This window comes from Lithobates pipiens, unplaced genomic scaffold (assembly GCF_037356315.1).
Source record: "Lithobates pipiens isolate NorthernLeopardFrog02 unplaced genomic scaffold, aLitPip1_a1.2 Scaffold_13, whole genome shotgun sequence".
NCBI lineage: Eukaryota > Metazoa > Chordata > Amphibia > Anura > Ranidae > Lithobates > Lithobates pipiens.
In genome coordinates, this window is record NW_027507718.1 from 82406319 (window position 1) to 82426252 (window position 19934).

The window sequence follows — 19934 nt, forward strand, 5'->3', positions numbered from 1 at the left end:
AGACTGCATTGGAATATTGATACACATGAGATTTTAATTACTTATGATCATGACACTTCCAACGTCTGGGTGATAGCTACTTTTACTTTTAAAAAGGACCTCCAATGTGGATGTTGTGCCCATAAAGATGAGCAGGAAGCAAAAGGATAGCAACCAGAATTGCCTGTAGGTGCCATGGAGTTGATCTTTTCCTATTACTGACTTGCCACTGTGTCTCTCTTGGTAGAGGTGAGGGCTTTGCTTTCTTATGTCAGAGCTGCCTCCCTAATGACTAGTGATCTGATGACTGGGGAAGGGGGGAAGGTATTTACTGGAAGCTGCATGAGAGGTGAAGGAAACACTTATCCACCAAAATAATGAAGAAGCAAGGAGATCCTTGCACTGCACATCCTCAGGTACAACTTTCTTTTTAGCAGGGAGAACAGTGAGTGTCACAATAGTAACATCCCCAAATCTCATGAAACTAGTCAGAGGCAGCAAATCCATAAATTATCTCCCACTGCAGATGTACAGCTAGCAGGTTACGGAACAAGAGTGTTTAGACCCAAGAAGGAATTTGAGACACAAAGTACATTTTTCAGGGAACAGCATAGGTACATTTCCCATTTCTAAATGCTTTCCTAAATGATAGAAAATAATTTCTTAAGTTTCAGTTGATTTAAGACCATTCTCAATGAGAGTTAAAGCTCTTGCTAGGAGGCAGTTATAGTTTCTGTAACTCCTAACTACAGTTCATAATCATGAATGCTCTTTGCAGAATTCTAATCAACGCTACCATGGATATCTAAGTAATAAGTACAATGTCCATTTCCAAAGCTATTACCCCCAATTCCAGTTTATAACCTTCCTTTAAATATAGGGAGTGGCATTCATCTTATAAGCTACATATATATTAAATTAGTACCTTTATTAAATAATCAATTATAGAAGCCATATTTCAGCAAAAACACCTTTGTCCATGTGTAATTATAGAACTATAAATTGCATTCAAGTTTTTTCCAAATCTGCTTTGGTGTTTCACACAAAGGCTGGGTCGATTTTTTTTTACCTCACCTTTCTTTACCTCTATCCCACATATTTGCATCTTTGTTTAACTCCTAAGAGAAGATCGATATGTAAAGGAGGGGGAGGGTAGACAGTTGAGTGACAGGTGAGTATTAGTGTAGGGTGTGAACACACTGAAGCAAAGTCTCATGCTGAAGAGCACAGGAATATATCTACCTAGCAAAAAGAAATCTACCATTAAGGTAAATATTGTCCTACATTGTACAATATAAATCCAAGCTTTAACATGATAAAGAATTGCTGCTTGAGCATTATTGCAGGCAAAATCTTGATTAACATCTTACATGCATATATCAATATGGAAATGTACAATTTTGGCTTATTTGCAAAAACAAAAAATGTTTCCATTTTGTTTTGTTTTTTTAAACAGCATTTACATAATTGCACATTAGCTATTGAAGGAAAACTTTTATAATATGCATATAATATGCATTTGCGCAGCCTTTGAGTAACATGATCCGTCATCGGAGATGCAGGAGGTACCATTGAGTTTTGTTTCCTTTTACCAGCAACTTTACAGTGCTAAGTCAATTTACACAACTGATAAACAATCAAATAAGCAATTAAAACTTAAGGAAAAAAACAGGCTGAGGTGCCCAAGAGGAACTGGGGTTTAAGCTCATGTAAATTCCAGCAAAAATATGTATTTGATAATCACATTTGTACAAGTACCTGAGTATTTTTTAATTTAATAAATGTATATCCAATACTTGTATGGTGCTACATTTACTGTAATATTTACAAAGTACAGCAACAGGGAACTTATAAGACAAAAACTACACTGTATCTGTTTTTCTTGGTATCCCTGGTTGACCTTATGGTATATGAGAAAAGAAAACGCTTTCATATTTAAACTGCTCCAAGAATACTGTTAGGTAGATTTACTTAAGGATTTGAGAATATTCCCTCAAAAGATTATGTGAATTTTCACTTTCATTATTCAATAATGTACAAAAAAAAAAAAAAAACACATCGGTAGATATGTGTACTTAACCACTTCAGCCCCTTCCTGACCAGAGCATTTTTTGTGATTCTGTACTGCGTCGCTTTAGCTGACAATTGTGAGGGCATGAAGTTGTATCCAAACAAAATTGATGTCCTTTTTTTTCCCACAAATAGAGCTTTCTTTTGGTTGTATCTGATTACCTCTGCGGTTTTTATTTTTTGGGCTATAAACAAAAAAGAGCGATAATTTTGAAAAAAAGCAAATTTTTTTTACTTTTGCTATAATAAATATCCCCAAAAAATATATAAAAAACAATTTTTTTCCACAGTTTAGGAATTATGTGTATTCTTCTACATATTTTTGGTAAAAAAACAAAACAAATTGCAATAAGTGTATACTGTGCAAAATTTAAAGCGTCTACAAAATAGTGGATAGATTTATGGCATTTTTATTATAATTTTTTTTTTGTTTACTAGTAATGGCAGGAATCTGCAAATTTTATCATGACTGCGACATTGCGGAGGACAGATCGGACACTTTTGACACTATTTTGGGACCATTCACATTTATACAGCGATCAGAGCTAAAAATAGCCACAGATTACTGTATAAATGTCACTGGCAGGAAAGGGGTTAAACACTAGGGGGCTATCAAGGGGTTAAGGTTATTCCCTCAGTGTGTTCTAACTGTGGGGGGATGGGCTCACTACAACAAAACAAAGATCACAGCTCTTGATGACAGGGGACAGTAGATCATGTTGCTAGGCAGAACAGGGAAATGCCTTGTTTACATCTCCCCATCCTGCCTCTCCTCACCGCAATCGCGGCCCGCCGGTGAACATTGAGTTTGCAAAATCCACTGGCGCGCACCCACAGCACGCGGCGGGCACGTGTGCATGCTAGGCGGGAATTTCAAAGGGACGTACGGGTACGCCCTTTTGCCTGCCCATGCCATTCTGCCGATGTAAATTGGCATGCAGCGGTCAGCATGTGATTAAAATGAACTGGGATTTACTTTTCACGTTATGGGATAAGTAAAAATGTACACACTTTAGTCAATCAGCCCCTGCTTGTAAACACCAGGGGAGGCTGCGCGAACCCTGTGCTGGATGCCAACAGAGTTTATGCTTTTAGGATACCTCTTTAATTTGTGAAATATCTACAACCATGGGGGGATTTATGAAATTGATGTCATATGTGATTCAAAATATGTGGATCTGAATCCTGACCCTACATGCTATCTATGTCTGCTGTCTGGAGAGTTGAAACTAGAGTAAGTGAAGAGCTATTTTACTCTGACATCTATACAAGTAAGGACTACACAATTCTGTGAATTATTTTCTAATAATTATCTAATAATTGTCTAATAATTGAGGCAACGCAGTCCGCCTCGTGAGACAAGCGTGCAGATACGTGATATTGTACATCTTTTCTGATGAAGCAGACTAGGAGAAATCTGTCATGCAGCTATCACAATTCCACTTGTGTTAAGCTCCACATTTTTGGAAGGAAAAGACTTGCTTCTAACAAATGGTTTAAAGATTGTCAGTATGGACAATATCTGTATGTTGATAATTCTATACACAGTTTGGGATATGTATTTGAAATTTGGTTTTTCATTTTGTAAAATAAAGGTGATGTGTTTTATGATGCAATGTGAAGTCATCATGATTTTGAAACTCCTTAAAAGTCCTTGCTTGCGAATACATTATAATTTTCTTGTACAATTTTCCTTTGGATTTACCAAAACCATATGATATGAGGTCAAACCTAAGCACTTTCACTTTGTATGCAATCGGGCATGCCCTTGCTTTATATAGTTTAAGGTAAATTTAAAGGAAATTGAATAAGAAAATTGTATAATATATGGACAGCTTTAACTGGCAACAAGTAGAGTGATTACCAGAACATAACCAGCTAACATCTGTCACTGTTGACTAGTCTTTCCTGCTTTTGTAAGGCCACTAAAGTTTCTTCCTATACTTTCCTTCAAGTTTCAGATTACTAAGACCCCTTTCACACCACATCGCCCATAGCGTTGGCGGTAAAATGCCGCTATTTTTAGTGACGTTTTACTGCCGCATTTGTGGCAGATTTGCGACGCATTTCGGCCGCTAGCGGGGCGCTTTTACCCCCGCTAGCGCCCCAGAAAGGGTTAAAACCGCCGGCAAAACGCTGCAATAGCGGCGTTTTGCCGGCGGTATTACAGCGTTGCGCCATTGATTTCAATGGGGAGCAGCGGTGGAGGAGCGGTAAGCACACCGCTCCTTCACCGCTCCTGACGTCCTGCCAGCACACCGCTGTAGTCTGAAAGCCCGAGCGCTTTCACACTACAGACAATGGTGCATCTTTTTTAGGGCGGATTGCAGGCGCCATTTCTAACGCTATAGCACCTGCAAAATGCCCTGGTGTGAACGGGGTCTCAATGTTCTTGTCTGGTTTTTCTGCATTATACAGATAACTACATATGTAATGTAAATAGATACTTTTTTTCTACCTTCCAAAACAAACTGGATTTGGTGCTTTTTACTATAGTCATTTTAGTGCTGACATGACATGGGCAAAAAACAATGTTGTGTTCTTGGAAATTTAATATGCTGAAGGTGAAACACTTATTTTGTTTCTTTTTGTATCAACTATCAGGCACTGAACTATCCCAAAAAACTGTGTGAGAGACTGCTAAGGGGTTGTTTACTGAGACAAATACATTATAATACAAACATCACAGTGAGCCAAGACTCAGAGGATTAACCCCTGCAATACTGGCTGATACCTGGATAATCTTTCTCTCCCTAGTTGCCTGTTATTTCTGGTGTATTACCAACTGGTGGTTATAAAAACGTAATACCTAAAATACAGAACCAGCTCTGTAATAAGTGTTTTGGTACCATCCTAATGAATTACATAGCTCTGAGGAAACCCTCTGAGAGACTTTTCTACATTTAAATACATGTGTGTGTAAACCACTCACATCCAGAGACCCCCTGATGCCTGAACTCAGGCCCGGACTGGCCATAGGGCAGACCGGGCATTTGCCCGGTGGGCCGGGGCTGTCCTTGGCCTGTTGATCAGACCACACAGCGGGAGGTAAGCGGCGATCGCGGCCTGAACATGGGCAACACAGCCCGCGGCCGCCGCTCGCCTGCCGCTAAACGGCCGTGCCTGTGTCATCTCCGGCGGCTGCATGGGCTGTGCTGTGTGTCTTTCTCACACACAGCTCAGCCTCAGAGCCGCGCTGACAGTTCCGCTCTCCTCCTCCAGCCGCGGGCGTCCGCACGGTTGGGGAGAGCTGCAGGCTGCTGTCAGGATATTCCCCCTTCGCTCCCCCTCCCCTTCTCATGTTGGCAGCAGGGGAAGAGAAGGCTTTCTTGTCTGTCCGTTTTTCTCTCCCTATTGGCTACAAAAGAGGGCCAATCAAAAGAAGCTAAAGGGGCATCATGGGAAATGTAGACCCAGAGATAGGTGGCCCAATTGTTATCAGCAGGGAGCAGACTACAGTCCCCAGCAAGCACTCTGCTGGGGGGAAAAGAAAACCAGGAAACAAGCTGAGGAGTGCTTGTAGCAGCTACTAAAGGAGACATGGAAAATGAAAGAGAGGACTGTGCTGGGGAACTAATATTCCCAGCACCACCAGAGAGAGTCACATTGTACCGCACCACCAGAGAGTCACACTGTACTGCACCACCAGAGAGAGAGCAACGCTGTACCCGCACCACCAAAGAGTCACACTGTACCGTACCACCAGAGAGAGCCACGCTGTACCCGCACCACCAGAGAGAAAGCCACGCTGTACCCGCACCACCAGAGAGAAAGCCACGCTGTACCCTCACCACCAGAGAGTCACACTGTACCGTAACACCAGAGAGACAGCCACGCTGTACCCGCACCACCAGAGAGAAAGCCACGCTGTACCCGCACCACCAGAGAGTCACACTGTACCGTACCACCAGAGAGAGAGCCACGCTGTACCCGCACCACCAGAGAGAAAGCCACGCTGTACCCGCACCACCATAGAGTCACACTGTACCGTACCACCAGAGAGAGAGCCACGCTGTACCTGCACCACCAGAGAGAAAGCCACACTGTACCCGCACCACCAGAGAGAGAGCCACACTGTACCCGCACCACCAGAGAGAGAGTCACACTGTACCCACACCACCAGAGAGAGAGTCATGCTGTACCTGCACCACCAGAGAGAGCCATGCTGTACCCACACCACCAGAGAGAGAGCCACACTGTACCCGCACCACCAGAGAGAGCCACACTGTACCCGCACCACCAGAAAGAGAGCAGGTCAGTGTCACTGGGCCGTGTGGGCACAATAGGAGACAGACGTATATGGCCACAAAAGGACTTGGACACTGTAATATAAAGGGGACTGCACTGTAATCATTGCAGTGCCCCGTTATAGTGCAGTTCCCTTTATATCACCAGCCACCCCTACGAATGTCTAATGACCCCCCCCCCCCCCTCCGGTCCCTGGAAAAGTTTGCTGCTCAGTCTAAAATGCCCGGGCCTATATTTTGTCCCAGTCCGGGCCTGCCTGAACTACTTCCACTTGAAGAATTTATCTTAGATTGAAGTAGGATACTTTGAGACCGGGTGTCTGGCTGTGCCTAGGGCATGATATAGAAGCTTTATAAGCCATAACAGTACGGGGAAGTGCAGAGGCAAAAAGGAAAACAATATATATTTTTTTTATTATTATTTTTTTTTGGGGGGGGGGGGTTTCCCCAGCACTGCGTACTAACCCCGAAGGCATTGCTTACACTTACATATCCCTAGCGGGGAAAACTATATACAGTGTGTTGTGTGCTGATATATCCCAAGTGAATTCTTGCTTAAATTGTTGCTATACTATCCGGACTTTTAGATCTATAGGGTGCCTTGTGGTCTCACAGGCTTTGGAGGGGGTAAACAGTAGGGATGAGCCGAACACCCCCCCGGTTCTGTTGGCACCAGAACTTTTGAACGGACCAAAAATTCGTACGAACTTTAGAACCCCATTGAAGTCTATGGGACTCGAACGTTCAAAATAAAAAGTGCTAATTTTAATGGCTAATATGCAAGATACTGTCCTAAAAAGGGTTTGGGTACCTGACTCCTGCCCCAGGGGACATGGGTCAATGCCTAAAATGTTTTTAAAAATGTCCGTTTTGGCGGGAGCACTGATTTTAATGATGATTAAAGTGAAAAAAAAGTTCCTTTAAATATCGTGCCTGGGGGTGTCTATAGTATGCCTGTGAAGTGCCACATGTTTCCCATGTTTAGAACAGTCCCTGCACAAAATGACATTTAACGGAAAAAAAGTCATTTCAAACTGCTTGCATTTTTAATGTAATATCTGGTTCCGGCAATATGGATGAAAATCATTGAGAAAAATGGCATGGGTAGCCCCCCCTGCCCATTACCAGCCCCTTCGGGTCTTGTACGGATATTAAGGGGAACCCCGTACCCATATTAAAAAAAGGAAAGACGTTTGGCCCCCAGACCCTATATACTCAGAACAGCAGTATACAGGTGGTGCAAACAAGACAGGGACTGTGTAGATTTGTTGTGTTAAGTAGAATCTGTTTGTAATTTTGAAGTGGTACATTTTTAAAGTGTAGCTTCAGTCAAAAAATCTATTTTTAAGCTTTTTGGAAAACATAGGGAAGGGTTATCACCCCTGTATAATTTGTTTTACCGTCCGTCTTATTTCATCTCACTTCCTGTGGTCTCCTTCCATTTGCAAGTAGGAGACGTTTGTAAGTTGGATGTTTGAAAGTAGGGGCCTGCCCTATATGCTCTGCAGAAATGGCGGAACAAGGTGTTGGTGTTGCCACAACATTGTAAGCCCTCAAAGTGACTCTTGGTGGGCGCTGGAGCGCCCTGCTGTGAACGATTATATCAAGAATTGTAATTACATGCCATTGTTGAACAGTGTAGAAAAATTGACCTTTGGTGGTTGTGGTGGTGGTGCTGGTGCCACAACACTTTAGGTCCTCACAGTTACTCTGGGTGGGCACAGGAACGGGCCCTGCTGTGAAATATTATATCAAGAATTGTAATTACATGCCCCTGTTAAACAGGGGCAGAAAAATTGGGCCTTAGGCACTGGTGCTGGTGCCACGACACTGCAACTTCTCCCATATACTCTAGTTGTTGTGCAGGAATAAGCCCTGCTGCAAAGCATTGCTTCAAAAATTGTAATTAAACGCCCCTGTTAAACAGGGGCTGAAAAATTGGGCCTTAGGCACTGGTGCTGGTGCCACGATACTGCAACCTCTCCCATATACACTAGTTGTAGTGCAGGAATGAGCCCGGCTGCAAAGCATTGCATCAAAAATTGTAATTAAAAGCCCCTGTTAAACAGGGGCTGAAAAATTGGGCTGCTGGCACTGGTGCTGGTGCCACGACACTGCAACCTCTCCCAAAAACTCTAGTTGTAGTGCAGGAATGAGCCCGGCTGCAAAGCATTGCATCAAAAATTTTAATTAAACGCCCCTGTTAAACAGGGGCTTAAAAATTGGGCTGTTGGGATCACCCAGAACCAAAAATGTTCTTCCAACATATCAGAGGAGGAGGAAGAGGATAGACAATCAACATAACAGGACAGTCACTCAGCATAGGCAGTCTTGAAGGGATGTGATATTTCAAAAAAAATTATTCGGTTACATCAGCTTCAGGTGCTTGGTAGCTGTGGGTGATCCAAGACTGATTCATCTTTATGAAGGTCAGTCGATCAACTGAGTCGGTGGACTGGCGCACCCTGTGATCGGTAACAAAGCCACCAGCAGCACTGAAGGTGCGTTCCGAAAGAACGCTGGATGCAGGACAGACCAGTAGCTCAATTGCATACTGTGCAAGCTCTGGCCAGTGATCCATCCTCAAGACCCAGTAAGCCAGAGGATTTTCGGTGGGAAAGGTGTCCAAGTCTGACCTTGCCCCTAGGTATTCCTGCACCATGTAAATCAGACGCTGGCGATGGTTGCTGGAACCGATCATACCTTGGGGCTGCAGAAAAATTGTCTGAACGCATCGGTCAGACGGCCACCTTCTCCACCGCTCCTTCTGACCGATGCCTCAGCAACACATTGTCCAGGACCAGGAGTTTGTAACCTCCCAGTCTCTGGGAACGCGTTGCACAGACCTTTCTGCAAGGCCTCCCGGAGATGTCTCATCCTCTGCGATGGCAAGATAAGGTCGGCAACCTTACCCTTGTACTGTGGATCAAGGAGAGTGGCCAGCCAGTAATGGTCCCTCTCCTTGATCTAAAGAATACGAGGATCCTTCCGCAGGCTTTGCAGGATCAGGGACGCCATGCAGCGTAGGTTAGCTGAGGCATTTGGCCCGGAGTCCTCGGGGTCACTAAGGACAACATGATCCGCAGCTACCTCCTCCCAGCCACGTACAAGTCCACGGGTTTCTTGGGACTGTAAATCATCCCTACAAGACTGCTGCTGCTGCTGATGCTGAGTGCCAGCCTCCACCTCCATGCTGACACAATCTTCCTCCTCTTCCTCCTCCTCCTCCTCGTCCTCTTCCTGTGTGATGGGTGGGACAGCAGGAACACTGTCTGGATAAAGGGGACCTTGAGAGGCAAGGAAGTCCTCCTCTTCCTGCCTCTGTTCTGCCTCAAGTGCCCTGTCCATTATTCTACGCAGCGTATGCTCCAACAGGTGGACAAGAGGTACAGTGTCACTGATGCATGCACTGTCACTGCTCACCCTCTTTGTGGCCTCCTCAAATGGTGACAGGACAGTGCATGCATCCCTGATCATGCCCCGGAGCTCTGCACAGGCGGAGCTCTGCGGTGTGATTCAGTCGGTGTGCTGCCCCTAAGCTGGCCCCCGGAGGGCATCCTGCCTCGTTGGACATGTACCTCCTCCTCCTCCTCCTCCTCTCTCCTACCAGGCACCCACGTGGAGTCAGTGCCCTCATCATCCCCTCCCTCTTCATCGCTGGAGCAAACCTGGCAGTATGCTGCAGCTTGTGGAACATGACTGCCAGATTGCTGTCCTTCTTGAGCATCCCCTCTCTCTGCGCTCACGCTACTGCCTTCCTATAGCTGAGTATCATCATCAGAGCCTACAAAACACTGGGCATCCTCCTGGAGCATGTACCCAACACTGAGCTCAAAGAGTTCAGGGGACTCCTCAGGAGGACGTGGTGGGTCTAGGAAAGGAGTCACTGATGATGACATTGAGACGAGGGAAGACGATGCGTTGGCAGCTGCTTTTCTAGTACCCTGAGCCTGGGTGAGAGAGGATGAGGAGGATGAAGAGGGCTTGGTCATTCACTGTACCAAGTCTTCGGCATGATGCGACTCAACACATCCAGTTGTCGAAAAGAAGGACAAGCGTGTCCCATGGCCACGTGCTGATGATGACGATGCACCGCGTCCACGACCAGCACTGTTGTCTCTAGACACAGAGCCTGCTTGCCCTCTTTTATCGGCTCGCGCCTGTCTGCCTCTCCTTGTTGGCCTTCCAGACATGGTAATGGCCTGAAGTGAGGTCAGGCCACACAGACAACACGCACAATCTTCTACAACTGACTGCAAGCTCTATTACAGAAGAGCAATATAGCAAGCTATATAGGTGGATATAATGGTGTATAGTGTGGTCAGGGCACGCAGACAACACGTGCAATCTCCTACAACTGACTGCAAGCTCTATTACAGAAGAGCAATATAGCTAGCTATATAGGTGGATATAATGGTGTTTAGTGCGGTCGAGCACGCAGACAACACGTACAACCTCCTACAACTGACTGCAAGCTCTATTACAGAAGAGCAATATAGCTAGCTATATAGGTGGATATAATGGTGTATAGTGCGGTCAGGGCACGCAGACAACACGCACAATCTCCTACAACTGACTGCAAGCTCTATTACAGAAGAGCAATATAGCTAGCTATATAGGTGGATATAATGGTGTATAGTGCGGTCAGGGCACGCAGACAACACGCACAATCTCCTACAACTGACTGCAAGCTCTATTACAGAAGAGCAATATAGCTAGCTATATAGGTGGATATCTAGGTGGATATAATGGTGTTTAGTGCGGTCGAGCACGCAGACAACACGTACAACCTCCTACAACTGACTGCAAGCTCTATTACAGAAGAGCAATATAGCTAGCTATATAGGTGGATATAATGGTGTATAGTGCGGTCAGGGCACGCAGACAACACGCACAATCTCCTACAACTGACTGCAAGCTCTATTACAGAAGAGCAATATAGCTAGCTATATAGGTGGATATAATGGTGTATAGTGCGGTCAGGGCACGCAGACAACACGCACAATCTCCTACAACTGACTGCAAGCTCTATTACAGAAGAGCAATATAGCTAGCTATATAGGTGGATATAATGGTGTATAGTGCGGTCAGGGCACGCAGACAACACCCACAAACTCCTGCAGATTGCTAACAGCTCAATTACAGAAGAGCAAGAATGCAAAATCGGCCAATAACGAACGGTGTATACTGTGTTGAAGGTACACAGAGAACACCCACTAACTCCTACAGATGCCAACACACTACACAAGGCCGCCGCGCTGATATAGTGTGCTGATATAGTGTGGGGCGTGTACTACAGCCTGAGCTATGATTGGCCATCCTGCCTGTGGCCAATCATGGGGCTGCCGGCGCTGTGATTGGCCAAGCATGCGGGTCACAGTGCATGCTTGGCCAATCATGAGCCAGCAATGCACTGCGATGGCGCAGTGCATTGTGGGCCGTGAGCGCCACACGAATTTGGCGCGAACGGCCCATAACGTTCGGTATTCGCCGAACGTGCGAACAGCTGATGTTCGAGTCGAACGTATGTTCGACTCAAACACGAAGCTCATCCCTACTAAACAGTATGACTAGAAAGAAGGGAGAGGAGCAGGCACAGCAAGAGAACACAGGATCGCTGGCAACACGCTCAGTAAAGGAAAAGGAAAAAACAAACCAGACTGCAGCAGCTGCTAAAGTGGAGAGGTTTGCCCATACGCCCGGAAAGTCACCTAATAAAGGACCCCCACAGTCAGGGGCAAAAGTTAAACCAGGACCCTCACAGGATAGAAAGAGCCAAGGACAGGGTCAGAAGGCTACGGTAGCTCCCGGCACAAAGATGACAGGCAACAGGGGGCAGAGAGTGAGAATATGTCACTCCCTGCTGAACCATTACTTCACACAGTAGCAGTATTACAGGAAGAACCAGAATCAACACTGAAGGATACAATTATGGCAGTAAACGCATGTAAATATTCATTGAATAGTATCTCTGAACAAATGGGGGGTATTAAGGAAGAGCTGTTGGATGATAGGTTAGGACTTGAAGAATGTTGAAGAAAGAACCATTGCCCTAGAGGAAAGATTGAGTCTAATTGAAGATGATTTTTTCCCTTTAAAACGGGAAATCAAGGTAATGAGAGAACCAATGAACTCCCAGGCCTCAAAACTGGATGAATTTGAGAACAGGGCACGAAGGAGTAATGTGCGAGTGGTAGGACTCTCAGAGATGGTTGAAGGCCCCCAACCGGTCGAGTTCCTAGAGAAATGGTTCAAGGAGACATTTGAGGAAGATACATTCTCACCACAGTTTTTAATAGAGCGAGCCCATAGAGTCCCCGCCAGGACACCGCCATCGGCCAGGCGTTCCCGGTCAATCCTTTTAAGACTTCTTAACTAAAAGGATAAGGAGATCCTCCTAAAAAGAGCCAGGGAGATGGGGAACATTTTCTTTAAAGTCGTTAAGACATAATTTTATCCAGATTACTCTCCAACATTGCAAAGAAGAACAGCAGAGTTTATTGAGATTGCTCTTTGCAGAAACACAAAATTAAGTATGGCCTATTGTACCCCGCACGTTTGAGAATTACGGTAGCCAGTGGAACTCAGTTTTTTGATTCACCAACAGAGGCGGCAAGATGGTTTGAAGAAAATAAAAGGAATTTATAGACTGATGGGCCATAAGTCTAAGCCCACGTACACACGGTCGGAGATTTTGCCAACCAAATCCGTCGGATTTTGCCCGTCGGATTTAGTCCGACGGATTGTATCCGAAACTGTTGCATACACACGGTCGGGCCAAGTTGGTGAAAAATCCGATCTTTCAGAACGTGATGACGTAATTTTGTTACGATGGGACTACATTCAGGCTAGTAGCCAATAGCTTTGATGTAGGAATTTGATCTGAGCATGCGTGGCACTTGGTCCGATGAAAATGCTCCACACATGATCGTATTAGGTCCGTCCGGCCCAGTTGGTCGGGAAATCTTTCCAACATGTTGGAAAATTGGGTCGGACGGAGATTTGGACGGAATCAGTCCGATGCACCGTGTGTACAAGGGCTAACAGTGATGGACTGGGGGGTTATGAGGGGAGGGAGGGGAGAGGTATATGTAGGAAAGTACCACTGCATTAATGGGGATTTTTCATTTATTTTTTATTTATTCTTATGGTTTTGTTGGGAGCAGGGTAGAGGGAGAGGGATAACGCTACAACACAACAATATACTATAGGGGGGTGATATGAGTGGGTGGAAGGGGGAGAAGATTGGAAAATGGTCATGCACAAAACCCCAGGGGTTGGCCTAGGTTAGCCTAGGTAGGCCAGGACAAGGGGGGTGGGAGGGGGGATTGAGAGTGGGGTGGGGGGGTGGAGGGAAGGGAGGACTGGAGGCAGATAGGGGGATGGGAGGGTGGAGAAGGGAGGGCGGAGAAGGGAGGGGCGGGAGGGAGAGGTGGAGAGGGACAGGGGGAAGGGAGGTGGATGGGGAAGGGAGGTATATCACTATTCACTTAAAAAGATACACATCGAATTGGGTTAAAGATATAAAGAATAAGCACAAACACACAAAGAAAATATGTTGTGCAGTCACACAAATTGAGTCAAGTATTATAATATATTTGTTTTTTTAAGATAGATGTATTGGTAAATGATAATGATCTAGGCATAGAGCTTTGCTGTGCTCTCTCTTTCTCTGTCTCCCACCCACGCCCCCTACCATTCCAGGAATATGAAATAAACCCCAGTGATGCAACCTAGTACTCTAATGCCGCGTACACACGATCAAACAATCCGGTGGAAAAGTCAAGTCCGCCAGACAATCCGCCTGTGTGTAGCCTCCGGCTGACTTTTTTTACCCAAAAGTCCAGCGGACTAAGAAAGTATTTTTACACTCCAATTTGTCTGCCGGACTCGCTTTTTGGCGGACAGTATGGGCGTGTGTGTGCTAGTCCGCCGTACTTTTGAAATGAGCGGACTTTTCCCGCGCGGAGAAAAGTCCGCTCATTTTTTTTTTATTTTTTTTTTAATTAGTTTTTATTAAAGAAAAGGAGCACATACAACTCATTACAGACAAATGATCAGAGGAGTAGTGTAAACAGCAATGCCATAAACAAAAGTAGAGTAAACAGCAGACAAGGTCTCGGTGGCCCACCTCACAAAGGGGGGGGGGGGGGGTATCCATAGCCACAAGGCACTAAGTACCTCAGAGATTCTCCTGAACATCAGCAGTAACCACCCTTAATGCACTTAGACTCCAATATTAACATTTCAAAAAGTGCACATAACTCCTTCCACTTTTATCTATAAGATTCTAGTGAGCTCTGAGAGGAGAACAAGCTCAGAAAAAGAGAGAAGAAAAGTCTAGAAAGTAGAAAGAAAGCGGGGGGGGGGGGAGGGGGGGGTTGGCCATTGGCCTCAGCAGAGTCTAATTACTGCCCCAACTATCAGATTGAAAATTAGAGATTAAAACAGGCTTCTTTTACTAAGACACGGTTATATTACATCACACAGGTTGGGATACAATATCCGCATATACAGAGGTGTACTTGAAGGCGACCCAGCAGGCCCATATTTTTTTGGCGAGGTCAGACTTGCCTCTCAGAGAGAGTGTCAAGTCTTCCATGTAATATAGCTGATCGACCCTGAGCAGCCAGCAGCGGAGCGTAGGGATCCTCCTCTGCTTCCAATACCTCGGGATAAGAGTTTTCGCAGCATTGAGGAGATGGGGTGTAATAGAGCGTTTATATGAGCCTGCTGGCTCACCCGAACAATGAAACAAAACATACCATGGATCATTAGGGACCTCCCGACCCTGAATGTGCTGAATCCAATACAGGACTGCGAGCCAGAATGGGCGTATTCCTGGACAAAACCACCAGATGTGAGCGTGAGAGGCTCGCTCACCACACTCTCTCCAGCAGAGCGGGGAGGTTTGGGGGAAAAACTGATGTAGCGTCACAGGCGTGTAGTGCCACCTGGTTAACAGCTTGTAAGTCATCTCAGATGTTTTGGAGGAGCCTGAAGCAGTGTGCGCCATGGTAAGAATGTTAGACACTTGGGTAGGGGTGAGTTCTTTATCCAGATCCAGCTCCCAGTTTCGGATAAAAGTAGGGGTCTTGTGAGACTCCAGGGATAGCAACGCGTGATAAAAATAAGAGACAGGTTTCTCCACAGGCAAGGCTTCTGAGAAAGCAGATTCTAGAGGCGTAAGGTCATTTATGGAACGTAGAGGTTAAGGAAGGGAGCGAACAAAGGCCGTCAGTTGACAGTATTTCCAGCGGTCCATGAATGAGATAGGTAACTCTCCCATGATGGCAGAGAGTGGGAGAACACCGGAGGGGCCAGTGAACTGATGGAGGAGAGTTTTATCCCCGAGACTCCAAGAAAAGCGTGAGCGAGGGCCCATATTACCAGGCGGAAAGTAGTTATGGCCCGACAATGACAGCAAAGGTGAACTGTAGGGCCAGTTCCGTTTTTTGCACAGGGAGTCCCATACTGCAAGAGAAGAGGTCGTTAGTGGTGAGGAGTTGGCACACAGAGCCCTATATTTCCTTGGAAGCCACATAAGGTTAGAAAGATCAGTCTCACCTAGCATTATTTCTAGTTCGACCCACAGCTTAGTATTTGTACAATATTTCCAATCTGACAGTCTGGCCAGCACAATGGCTCGGAAGTAGAGTCGGAAATCCGGTACTGCCAGGCCCCCAGCGCTCCGTGGTCGCTGAAGTAGGGACCGTGGGAGTCTGGGTTTCCTCTTATTCCATATATACCTATATACCATCGAGTTTAATATAGTAAAGAAACCCACTGGCACCCCAAATGGGATCATTTGCAGCATGAAGAGAACTCTGGGCAGCAGGTTCATCTTTACCACCCCAATTCTCCCCAGCCAGGAATGACCTTACTGGGACCATTTCTGAAGGTCCGATCTAAGTGTGTTGAGGAGCGGTAGAAAATTGGTACGGAAGAGTACGAGTGGGTTGGGCGTTAAATAGATACCTAAATATTTCATGTGCCGTGTCTGCCAGGTAAAGGGGAAAGACTGTTTAATGTGTGTTGCGTCGAGTGGGGGGACCGTTACGTTTAAGATTTCGGATTTGGACATGTTTATTTTGAAATTAGATACCCTGCCATAAGCTGAAAATTCAGATATGAGGTTAGGGAGAGAAATCAGGGGCTGTTGCACGTAAAACAAAATATCATCTGCATAGGCAGCGTATTTGTGTTCCGTTCTGCCAACTGTAATACCATGTATGTTCGGGTTACGTCGGACAATGGACAGGAAGGGCTCCAACGATATTGCGAATAGTATGGGTGAGAGCGGGCAGCCCTGGCGCGTGCCATTATGTAAAGTAAAGGGGTCACTAAGAGTGCCGTTAACCCTCAGTTGGGCCGTGGGATGACGATAAAGAGCTAAAATTTGTGACCTAAGGGCAGGGCCAACACCGAGGTGGGATAACGTCGCCATAAGAAACTCCCAGTCCACCCTGTCAAAGGCTTTTTCAGCATCTGTGGAAAGCAACAGGGTGGGCTGGGAGAGCCGCCGTACAAACGACATCAGGGTGAAGGTGCGTAAGGAATTGTCGTGAGCCTTTCTCCCCGGTATAAAGCCAGTTTGGTCCCGTGTTATCCATTGCGGGACTAGAGGCAATAATCTATTTGCAATCGCTTTAGCGTAGATTTTGGCGTCTATGTTAAGCAACGAGATAGGGCGATAGCTTGCACAGTCGGCCGGGTCCTTCATGTCCTTAGGTATAACCGTAACATGGGCATGAGTAGTTTCCGGGCGGAGAGCTCCGCCGGTTAAGGTCACATTGGCATATTTAGACAGGTGGGGGAGTAGCTTATCTGCATAGGAGCGATAATAGGACACTGGGAGGCCATCAGGGCAAGGTGCCTTGCCCTTCGCCATAGCTCGTAGAGCTCTCAATAACTCCGTTGAGGTAAATTCCCCTTCCAGAGCGGCCAGGGCCTCAGAGGAAAGCTGAGGAAGGGCAGCTCGGGCCAGGTACTCCTGGATAAGCCTCTGCCTATCATCTCCGCCAACATCATTTTGTCGGACATGATAAAGATGCTGGTAGAACTCCCTGAATTCTCTAGCTATCTGTGGAGTGGTGAAGGCCATGGACCCCCCAGCGGTTCTAATTTTAGGTATGAACGCAGCGGTTTTCCGTTGTCTAATAGAATTAGCTAACAATCTACTGGGTCTATCCCCCCACTCGTAAAAGCGCTGGGCCACCAGCCTCGATCTAGACTTCTGATCCAAGTGTAGGAGGGTCTTCAGGGATTCACGTTTTTCGGTGAGGGTGTGTAAAATGGACATAGAGAGGCTCCGTTTATGAATCCTCTCTAGGCTCTTAATCTCCTCAATCAACATAAGTTGTTGTGCCAGCCGCTCCCTTTTCTTTCTGGCGCCCAGTTCAATGAGTTTACCTCTAATAAAGACCTTGTGCGCTTCCCACAACACGCCCGGGGAGATCTCGGCACTCGCATTAATCTGGAAGTAGAAATCTAACTCCTCACCTAAGACTTTCCTGTCCGCTTCCTCGGATATGAGGGTTTCGTTCAGTCGCCAATTGGCAGCCTTGAGGGGCAAAGAATCAACTTTAAGGGTGAACAAAGTTGGAGCATGATCCGACAGGGGAGATGTTTCTATGCCGACCGTACTAGGAGTGGCAGATGCTGGTGGTCAAGAAAACAGAGGTCTATTCTCGAATATGTACGGTGTACCGTGGAGTAATATGTAAAATCACGGTCGCGAGGGTGCGTGATCCTCCAGGTGTCCATCAACTGCAGCTCGTGGAGTTTTGTGCGGATATATTTCAACTTCTTATATGACAAGGGCGAGCTCCCTCTGGAAGTGTCCAGAGAGGGTTCCAGAGCTGCATTGAAATCGCCTGTCAGGACCACACAGCCCCTGGCGAAGTCCCCTAGTTTAGAGAGTGTCGAAGCAATAAATTACGCTTGGTTTCTATTGGGAGAGTAAAGAGTAGCCAAAGTGCATGGCATGCTGCCCAGAGTGCCTCGTAGGAAAAGAAAACGGCCAGTCGGATCACTCAACATAGATTCTAGCTTGAACGCGGTGCCCCTCCAAAACCCAATGGCTACGCCCTTGGCCTTAGAAATATCTGAAAGGCTGTAATACCAAGTAGGGTATTTGGGGGAGTATAATTTAACCGAAGTGGTGTGGGTGAGGTGGGTCTCCTGCAGAAAAACCACATCTCCGCGGAGACGGTTCAGTTCTCGGAACAATTGATGTCTCTTCCCAGAGGCGTGAAGGCCCCTAACATTGAATGAGATAAGGTTCACCGTAGCCATCGGGTCTCAGAACGGGGAATCTCCTCCCATGCCCCTACATTACAGAAGAACCGAGGCAAATAGGACCCCCCCCCCCCCCACCAAGGGGACGAGAGTGGGTGAGGGCAGGGACGGGGAAGAAGAGGACAACCAGGGGGGAGAAAGAGAGAGAGAGAGGAGTACAGGGGGAAAAATAGAACAGCAAAGACCAGAGTAAGAAAGAAAGCAGCATAGCAATAGATCTAACCGCACGCAGAGAACTGCAGTGCAAGGGCGGGCCGCACGCCCAGCCCGGGATCCCCACACCCCCCCCCCCCCCGCGGAGCAGGGCAAGGGCATCGGGACCCCGTGCAAGGCGGCCCCCGCCAAAAAAGGGGGGCGGCGGAAACCGGACAGCCGGGCACTAACCGTGCCATCGGGGGGTCAGGGTCACGCCACGGCAGTCCGGCACCGGCACCTCAAATAATCTCACTACTAAAACATTCCCAGCAAAAGATAAACGTAGAAAAACAAAACATTAAACCGTAAATAAAACAGTGGTCCAAACGGGATCAATGAACTATAACCGAGTCCAAGTAACAACTGACGACGGGGTTAGGATAAGAGTGAGTAGGCCCAAGGATGTGATACCACGGGGGCGCACAGGTTCGCCACAGGATAAGGCAATAACTCAGACGTCCAGCAAGGTGCACCTGTGTATAGCGCCATAGCTCGGGCACATGTAAGAGTCTAGGACATCAGAGACTGTCCTGTCCCGGCAAAACATGGATATCAAGGGGGGGGGGGGGACACCCTGAGGCCAATAAACAAGGCAAAAGCAAATAACAGGGAAACAACAGTATACTTGCAGGATCCAAGATTTTTCCGCGTCAACTGTAGAAATAGAGCAGGACAGATAGCAATGTCCACACAGCGCGTCCCTCAGGGGTGCACCTGGGATTCCTGAGCCGCAACGTGGTGTTTCCGTCCCACTCTTTGCCATTGACGGTCGGGGATCTTTGGTGGTGGCGGGATGACATCAGTCCAGCCCGGTAACTCCGGCGCGGTGACATTCAGGTCAGCACAAAATCGTGGTAAGTCTTCAGGAAATCTGAGGACGGAGGTTTTGCCATTGGCAGAGGCAATTAATGCTGCAGGGAATCCCCATCTATATCTGATAGAAGCCGCCTGCAGAAGTTCTGTGAGGGGGCGCAAGGCTCTACGCCTATCCAATGTCTCCTTAGCCAGGTCAGGGAATAGGGTAAGAGAGGCGGTCATAAAAATCAAACGGCGTGGCATCTCTGGCCTTCTTCATGATCAGCTCCTTGTCCGGATAATGATGGACTCTGCAGATAATGTCACGCGGGACCTCTGTGGTTAGGG

The 19934-nt window shown here is 46.7% G+C and overlaps 1 protein-coding gene across 1 annotated transcript in view; it reads left to right on the forward strand.

The window, feature by feature from the left end:
• The first annotated feature begins 1171 nt into the window (after positions 1-1171).
• Positions 1172-19934, forward strand: part of LOC143974141 (prostaglandin reductase 1-like) — a 77728-nt gene continuing 58965 nt past the window's right edge. Inside the window, exon 1 of the mRNA XM_077475254.1 lies at positions 1172-1247. The gene's annotated coding sequence lies outside the window, so the exon portion shown is untranslated. The remainder of the gene's footprint in view (positions 1248-19934) is intronic.